Below are 9,746 nucleotides of genomic sequence, written 5' to 3'. Positions count from 1 at the left end.
TAATTTTTAATCTTAATTACCTTGCTAATCATGATTATAAGTTAATCTCATTTTTTAGTCTTCTTTCAACCATCCTCTACACCCCCAGCTAGTGGAGGGGCTTGATCTCCCTCCAACCATTAAATTAGGCAAAAGGCTTTTATCCATAGCCAGCCAACATCCCCATGTTTCAACCTATAGCATCAATTCGTCAAATTGTCACCGAATGCTGCAGAAATTCATGATTTTACTGGTGCCTGTTTTCTGGAGAAAACCCTAGATCTACACTCCGACAAGGTGCATCAAGCTAATTCCTCTTAGCCCCAAGGGTTTTCAAGGGTTCTCTTTAAGCCTATCATCTCAGATTTCAGAAATTCTTCAAGGAGAATTGGCATCAAGCTCTGCATCAAATCTGCAAAGTGAAACAGAGATTAAGCATTCAATGTTTGGTCAAATGTTTTATTTCTTGGCTTAATCCTCTACTATACTAACTGATATTGATGCCGTTGAAAGGATTTGATCTCATTTGAACTTTGAGGCACTAGATCTAGCCTCCCTGTACACTCTATGTTTTGCACATACAAGGGGATTAATTTCACTAATTAGTGATTAATTAGCACTAATCACTATATTTTGGTGCAATTGATAGTTTAATCTTACCATTGGGTATCTGATACAAATCTCGATCACTTTAGATTGTAATTTGAAGTTGGTTTGATATCCCAACCATCCAGTACAAATCAATTACCCGTGGCTTTATGCAATTTTTGGTGTATTCATGTTTGTAAATCTATTGTAATCATCATTTAACACAAAAATGGAGTTGTAAAAGGGTAGACACTGACCTTGAGTCTTGAATTAGATCGAGGTAAGACTCGCTTCACATCATCACATGAGCACTGCACAAGAAATAGCTAAGCTCAACTGGGAGCAGTTCCATACATGGCAAACAAAGATTATGTATTTGCTCATGAGGAAGAATCTATGGGGGCTAATTGAGGGAAGAGATGAATATCTAGTGGAGAGTGGGGCGAATGAGTGGAGGAACAGAAATGAGAAAGCATTAGGGCTCATTGCACTTAGCTTAAATGATGAAATAATTCACCACATTGTAGGGATACAATAAGCCAAAGTTGCATGGGATGAACTTAACAAATTATTTGGCACTCAAGAAAATAATTCAAAGATAAATCTGCTAATGCAATTCTACAAACTTGACATGAAGTAAAGTGAATCTCTAACCACACACTTGAACAAATACAAAAGCATTAACCAACAATGCGCAGCCATTGGGAAGAAAGTAGAAGATGACGAGACACTAGCAGTGCTTCTAAAAAGTGTGGACAAGGAAGAATATGAGAACATTGTGGCAACCTTAAATAATGTACCAAATTTGAAGCTGCATGAGATAGAAGGAGCTCTACTAGAGCAAGAGAACAAGGTCAAAGAGAAGAAAGGATTGGAACGAATAACTAGAGAGGAGAAAGCATTCTACACTTGAGGAGGCCTCGCACAGGGATGAGGACGAGGAAGAGGCAGGGATCTTCACTTGCCACAACTATGGGGAAGCTAGGGCACATGGCTAGAGACTGCTTAAAACAGCAAACCAAATAAAGAAGGATCGACATCGGCAAACTTCATGGAGACTCCTAAGGTAGAGGAGTTAAGACATCTTTTCTGAGAGAGAAAGAGAGAGAAACCCCACAACCTAATGTAACCTGTCTCAATAGAGTAAAACCACCTCTGAGCCATCAATGATGTAGGCCATGTGGTAGATGTATGTGTGAGAACTTTAGTCAAGGTCACGGGCACTTGTAGTAGCCTTGGACACATAGAGAGTGTAAGATTCCTCCCCCAGCCTTCAAGGTATGCAGGAGTAAGAATCTCCCTTCCCTCTCTAAAATAAAAGAAAGATTCTGTTTAAAAAGGGAAGACACTTTTCCCAGAATACTTCTCAGGAGCCCACCTGTTTTAAGGATTCAGAACGATGAGTTCAGAAGTGAGAACCAGTGTTTTGGATGCCAAGGTTTTGGTCATCAGTTAAAAGACTGCCCGACTCCTACCATGAAAAGGGCACAGGGAAGTCTAGAACCCAAATTCAGAGGCCAATTCCTTCATACCAATCTAACCGTCTCGGACAAGATTGCTTAACTCCATTAACTAGTTTCGACCCATTGATTAGGGTCGAGATGACCAGTCAAATGCTTGGCGACATGGAGCAACAGATGCAGGCAATTCATAAAGATATAAATGCTGCCCAGGATCGACAGAGACAATATACAGATAAGAAGAGGACAATCAGAGAATTCAAAGAAGCAGTTATAGTCTTCATTTGAATACGGACCAAAAGAATTTCTTTATCTCTAAGGGAGTATAAGTAGTTATCCCCCAGATATTGCGGACCAAAGAAAGTAGGTGACTTAGCCTATGAACTTCTTTTATCTCTTCATCTCAAAGTTCTTAATGCCTTCTATAGAAAAATGTGCCAAACCCAAATCAGGGAAAGACGGTAAAACTTCAGTGGGTGGCAAGATACCGTTGGCTTCTAAGTTACGCTATCTCCTTTCTTTATTAAGTCGTAACTTTTACTTGTCGCTCTCACAGTAATCTTACTTCCATCGATCACCTTTCTTTCTTAATCTCCTTCATGGCTTGGCAACAGGAATTAGTTTTATCCATGATGATTTCTCACCTTCAAGACGCAAGCGAGTCTGTGAAGAAGGATTTTATAGAACAGTATGAGCGCTCACTTTTTCCTCACTTAGGAACTTCTGTAGCTCAGACTAAATGGCGAACCTATCAAGATATAACTAGGGTAACACCCTGGGGTCAGCAGCACTTTTGTAACAATGTTCTCTTGGCCATGGTTATTGAAGTCTTGGGTTTGGGTCCTCGATACTACTGCATCATGAGATCAAGACATCTTGGGTTTTCTGAGCGGGTCTTCTTACTGGCGTGTTTTCTTCCTCATCAGAAGATATGCCTTTACCCCGTTTTTGGCTTGCCTCTCAGAGGTCCTTTTGTTAGATCACCTCATACCACTGAGATAGGTGCGGCAATAACCAACAGAATTATTCCCATAGATGAGTTACCTTATATGTGCGTAGCTTGTGAGTACTGCTTTTGTGATCATATGATGGACGGGCTTATGGAAGTGTAAAGAGTTCTTCTATCCTTACTGTGTATGTTCCAAGAATGAATAAAGTTTAAATCTTGTTCTTGTCTTGACCACCTTACTCTCTTTGAGACTTTTTTATTGTGGTTAATCTTAATTAAATCTTTCTCTAAGTCTCATGTTCGTGCATCTCGCGAAATTATCCCAAGTTTGCGAGATGAGGACATCTCGCGTTTTTCAAGTGTGAGAGAATGTAAGATTCCTCCCTAGTCTCTCAAAATATCCAGCATATTCCCCTGTAATCAATTCCCTCTTCAGAAATATAAGAGATCTCGTCTCTACCTGTTTTGACATAGACAGAGAAAATATTATAGAGAGAGAATATTCAGATTATGAATATTTTTGGATAGAAAAATAACTCATCTTATTAAAATAAGTTCCCCTGAAACAGAAATTCAAAAAGAACTTTCCAATGTGCAATTAGAATTTATTGGAAATGGGTATAAAGGACCTTAGCCTAAGGGTCTAGATTTTCAGAAATTTTTGGATTATGGTCCAATTAAGGTTCCTATGGGCCAATAGCATCAATCCATGTGTAGGGGGGAGATAAATCCAATTTGTAAAAGAAGATACCCAAAAATGAGTAAATGCTCACATAAGATGAAGAGTTGACTATGTACAAGGTTTATTAGTAAGAAACTATGAGTAATATCAAAAATATGAGATATTTTTGATATCCAAAAATGAGTAAATGCTCACATAAGATGAAGAGTTGAAAATGTACAAGGTTTATTAGTAAAAAACTATGAGCAATATTAAAAATATGAGATATTTTGGGTATAATAATTCTATTTTGACACATATGTAAGGAAGGGGAGTCCATTAAAGGAGGTGCATATTTCACATGCTTGAATGAGTTTTAAACTCAAAAATACTGTGATATTTTTATCTCTCCTCTCTCTTGAATCAAACCAAATCAAAATGGAACCAAACCGAATCAAAACCAAACTAGATCCAAATCTAGTCCAAATTCAACCAAACTGAATCTGGAAAATTCTAGAATTCAGTTAGCTTTGGTTAGAGCTTCCCTCTCCTATAAATAGAACATGAGTCCTTTGAAAAAAATAGAAGAATTTTACTATACTAGAGTTATGCTGAAATAATGCTAATTTCTACTATTCTCTAAAATTCTCTCCAAATTGAAGAAATTGGAGCTTCCCTCTTTCTTCAATCCCCATTGGTGGCTCCATCACTCAACATACTTAACCAATTGATTGGTTGGGGGCCTCTACTGTGAACAAAGAATCAAGCAATTTGTAAGGTAAATGGTGAATTTTGATCTTTTCTATAATTTCTCAATGCTTCTCTCTTCTCAACCCCTCTCAAGCTTGAGAAGCTTAATTGGAATGGTTTTTGAATGCTATTGAAGTTAATTGATGAATGGTAGTGAAGAATTACATAATTTGATGAATGCTATTGAAGTTAATTGATTAATGATAGTAAAGAATTACATAAATTTCTATTTATGCTTAATTCTAATGGTTTTTATGTAATTTCTCTCTCTCACTCAAAAAATGGTCATACTCATGACCGATTCTCAATCCAAATGAAGCTTTTCATAAAGCTTTTCCTTAATCCAAGATTAATCTATGCTTGAGGTCAAATTAATGGCTTTTTTCTATGCTTTTAGTTTATGTATTTCATGAATATTGATGATTCAATCCATTATTGGGTTAATGATCCAATTAGGGATCATTCTAATCATTCCCTTAATGATAAGCTTTATCCTTCAAAATAAATTGAGATTTATCAGTCATAGTAGCGGAGCTATGGCAAATTTTTTATAAAAATTACACATAAAATAATTTCATTCAAAGCATAAAAAGAGAACTTCCTACCATATTCTAGGAATTATCATCCTAGATTAATTGAAAGAATTTTATTGTAATCATGGAGAAATTGATTTTTATGTTATGCATAATTGATGATTATTTTATTGTAAAAGTGTTAACTTTTATCATATTTGGATTTCATGCATAGAGGTATGCATAAAAATTGATTATTTTATTATAAAAGTGTTACTTTTATCATATTTGGATTTCATGCATAGAGGTATGCATAAAAGTTGTTTATTTTATTATAAAAGTGTGACTTTTATCATATTTGGATTTCATGCATAGAGGTATGCATAAAAATTGATTATTTTATTATAAAAGTGTGACTTTTATCATATTTGAATTTCATGCATAGAGATATGCATAAAAGTTGATTATTTTATTATAAAAGTGTGACTTTTATCATATTTGGATTTCATGCATAGACCGAAAAAATTCTTTATGAACATTTCTCCACGGAAATTTCAGACAAGTAAGTTCTCAATTTGTCATCCCTTAACTTGATCTACCGTGTCAAGTGTTAACAGTAGCAATTTGACAGCACAATCCACTAATCTCATAGTGATTTGCTGAAATCATTATCATCATACTAGTTATGAATATCATCACAGGAACTCGTCCCAATCATTCACATCGTGGTTTCGCTCAGTTTATTACATTTCAACCCATTTTCAGGGTCATCATTTTTCAATCAGAACCCCAATCAATTTATCAGTTCGCAAACAGAATTAAAAATCATATCACCACATTCGAATTCATCAACTGGATAGCATTAATGCTTATAATTTCAAGCCTTAGATTTACTCGTATATACTGTCGATAAAGAGCTGCAGTTATACCCTCGGTATATACGGTTAGTCATGATACTTGGAATTATAAGGTAAATACTATCATGTCTAAGCCTCAAGCAAGTCAGGGTTCCATATAATTGCGGTACTTCCATTTGAAGACCCAATTACTAATTTACGAAATTAGTTTGAATATCAATTTGTATGAATTAAATCACACAATTATAACCTTTTTGTGCTACTTGATAAATTTTTGACATATTTGGCTTTTCAGTTGATCTTTATTAGCCAATTCGCTCTGATACCAACTGTGAGATCCCTGTCCCCACCGAGCAACAGATTCGGGGTACTAGCAGCGGAAGTAGCACTTCTCGCACAAGGGTCTCACACTGGGGGCCTCGTCTCTACGGATATCCGGACAAGAGACTAATCCATCGGTTTTTCTAAAACCGAACCCGGAAAAACTTCCCTTACCCGGAAAGCACGGGCGATTCCACCAGGATAACTTTTTACTCTAACGTAGTTAAGATCATTACTGATCACGCTGATCCGACTGCACCTATAAAGATACTTGGTCAGACCCTTAGGCTAAGGTCATTTATACCCATTTCCAATAAATTCCAATTGTACATTAGAAAGTTCTTTTTGAATTTCTGTTTCGGGGGAACTTATTTTAATAAGATGAGTTATTTTTCTATCCAAAAATATTCATAATCTGAATATTCTCTCTCTAGAATATTTTCTCTCTCTATGTCAAAACACGTAGAGACGAGATCTCTAATATTTCTGAAGAGGGAATTGATTACAGGGGAATATGCTGGATATTTTGAGAGACTGGGGAGGAATCTTACAAAGAGAGTGTCAAAGACTATGAGTTAGGGACTTGAGGTATACCAAGTAAGAGGGAAACTTGGTATAGGGTCTAGGTGTGCTAGAGTTATTCACTTGAGGGGAGGTGTTGAAATATGCAAGTGAATGGGTGTGTTTTTGGGAGAGTGTTTTGAGCTACCTAGCCATCTTTGTAAAAATTAGTGGTGGCTTGAATTCTAAGTTTTGGTTGTAATGCTTCTCTTGCTAGTCCCCCTCTCCTTGTAGAATGGAAATGAGAAAATGAGCCTCTACTACCTCAAAAAATAGCAGGTCATATTATCTTTAACATTATCCACAAATAATATTTTCTTAAAAATTGCTAGAATTTTAATACATAATATTGCCCTACTTCTTGTTTACTGGAAGTTCCCATCTATCATTTCTTAAGTCTAAGTTCATGTGTTGACGAGCACCATGAGTAGAAAATTTTGGTTGGTTGCCCCATTTGCTAGCCAATTCGGTGGTTCCACAAATTCTTCACCATCCCATTCACATGGCCTATCGTTCTTCTCTTTTTCTCTCTCAGAGAGGGCAAAGAGAAATGAAAAAAGTTTGTCTTAAAATGTAGGCACAAGCAGACAGCACTCACCAACTCTATCTTTCTCATCATTTGAAATTGGAACTTCAAATAATCCAGTCACTCCACCTCATTTGAATGGCAATGATAGTATCATGGGTGACGATGTGAATTTGATGGAGCAGCTAACATCATCACCATTGTATTGTGGCATGACTTACCATGGAAAGCAACGTAGATATTACTTATGTGCAAACAAGAGTTGCATTAGAAAGCCTTTGGACATCTTTTGGGCCCTTTGCTAATGACCCTCATTAGCAATGGACCAATGGGAAGAGAGTAGTGTACACATTTGGTCCCCTCCAAAAGTAGGGGATAACTAGGCTCGTCTTCATTAATACAAATGTGGGGTTCAAAAAGTATGGGCTGGCCTTCATAATTTTTATTTTTTTTTGGGGGGGGGGGACGTAGGTAACTAAAAGTAGGAGGGCTCAATAATTTTTAGCCCTCATAAATCTTGTGGGTCAAAGAACCCTAAAAATTGGGTTTTTCAAAAATTTCAAAAAAGTGATTCCCCCCCCTAAAAACCCAAACCAAACCATATTGTATCAAAAAAGAGCTTTTTCACCTCCATCTTTTCTCTCTACTCTCCATTCTCCCCTCCAACATCACCCTACACTCCATTCCCCCAAAACCACCAACTCAAATGTCCATCTCCTTCCCTCCCTCCCTCTCTCTCTCTCTCTCTCTCTCTCTCTCTCTCTCTACTGTGCATAGTCCTGGAGCTTATTCATGCATACAATAGTCTCTCTCTCTCTCTCTCTCTCTCTCTCCCTCCCCCCTCTCTCTCTCTCCCTCTTCTTCTCTCTACAATTCTTAGACTTGCATCTTATTCATCTCTCTCTCTCTCTCTCTCTCTCTCTCTCTCTCTCTCTCTCTTTATTACAAGTTGAAGGCTTCCCAGAAAAGCACAAGCAAGCAAAGAAATCTACTGAATACAGTGCAGCATCCGAAGAGGCAAAACGAGAGCAAAAAAAGCTTGCAGTAGCCATGGCCGCCGCTCGAGAAGTTTCTGTGGTGAGGGCATCATTAGCTTGGGTCGCAAGCCACGCTTCACATGTTTCCATCAATGAATCAGGCATGGCACATAAACCCTAATCCTTTTTTCTCCTTGCTTTTGATCACCGGCGGGCAGGATCTTCTACCTTTCACAACTGATTCAGACCTTGCAAAAATGTATTATTTTCTCTCATTTATCCACTCTAGACCTTGAAAAACCACTCTCTTGCTAGCTCTCTCTCTCTCTCTCTCTCTCTCTCTCTCTCTCTCTCTCTCTCACCAATAGCCTCTTCATCGTCATGTCTAACCCCCCAACTAGCCCATCAACAATGGCAATGGAAAAGAAAGAAAAGGAGAAAGAAAACGCAAAAAAATCAGCAAACCAGATACCAGCAAGCAAAGCAGGGACACACATGTGAAGGATGACACTATCAAAAACCACACACGCTCTCAAAAGGGGATGTTAGATACACCACACAGAGCTCCACAGGCGAGCTCTAAATAGTTCTCCAGACAGGCCCTTGAAACAGACGGTATCCGCATTTTCGGTACCAATGGCTTGTCCATTGATACCGATCTCGATGCCCTCCACAGGATTGCCATTGATCTTATCTTCCCCCTCCCCCTACACAGTTATCTCTTCCCCCACTCCTCCTCCTGCCTCGTCACCCCTCTCTTCCCCCACAACCTCCCCTACTCCTCTTCTTACCTCAATAGTACCCACCCTTGCATCATATTTTTCACCCATTCCCTCACCCTTTCCATACCCGACACCCACTCCTTCACTCCCTCACAGATCGTCTCCCCCCTTTTCTTCCTCTCTCAGTCGACCTCGTCCCTCTACCCCTCATAGCCCACCCATATCCTCACGTCCTCTCACCAGTAGGCTCATCCTCATCACTGACCCCACCTCATAGTTCTACTTCCTCTCCCACCTATCTACAAACGATGGACTTCACAAGATTTGACTTGCAGCTCAGAGCCCTCTTGGACTGATATCCCAGGGTTTGGAGATGATTATAGCCTCTCTTGGGGCTCAATTAGCCTCTTCCAAGCTAGAGTCCTCATAGAGAGACATGCAGATTAGGATACTGACAGAGGAGGCGATGCACAAGGACCTCTAGATTAGAGCCCTTACAGACACGATTGGGACCCTCCGCACTGACATGTAGGTCCTACAAGCGTCATAGGGGACTCTACGAGCCGAGATTCATGGCCAGATAGATCAGATGTAGGCCGTACAGACCAAGATCTTGCACCTGGATTCTACCCCGTAGAGCAGCAGTTGCTGTGGTACAGCAGCAGATCACCTGTAACGTACCCATCTTCACTAATAAAGAAATGTCCATGTTATGGTATAAATATCAATGATTTTATTATTTGAGTAATTTCTACTTAGAATCTTCAAATTCTGAGCCCAAATTTGGAATCTGCGTGCGATTTTACCCTAATATAGGATTTTACAGCATCCAAAATGGACACCGGGGATCAAGCCTATACGCTAATTTTAATCATTTTAGTTA

The sequence above is a fragment of the Cibotium barometz genome, chromosome 2 (genome assembly GCF_041138505.1).
Source record: "Cibotium barometz isolate CiBa-2024 chromosome 2, ASM4113850v1, whole genome shotgun sequence".
NCBI lineage: Eukaryota > Viridiplantae > Streptophyta > Polypodiopsida > Cyatheales > Cibotiaceae > Cibotium > Cibotium barometz.
Note: the sequence above shows the minus strand (reverse complement) of the source record.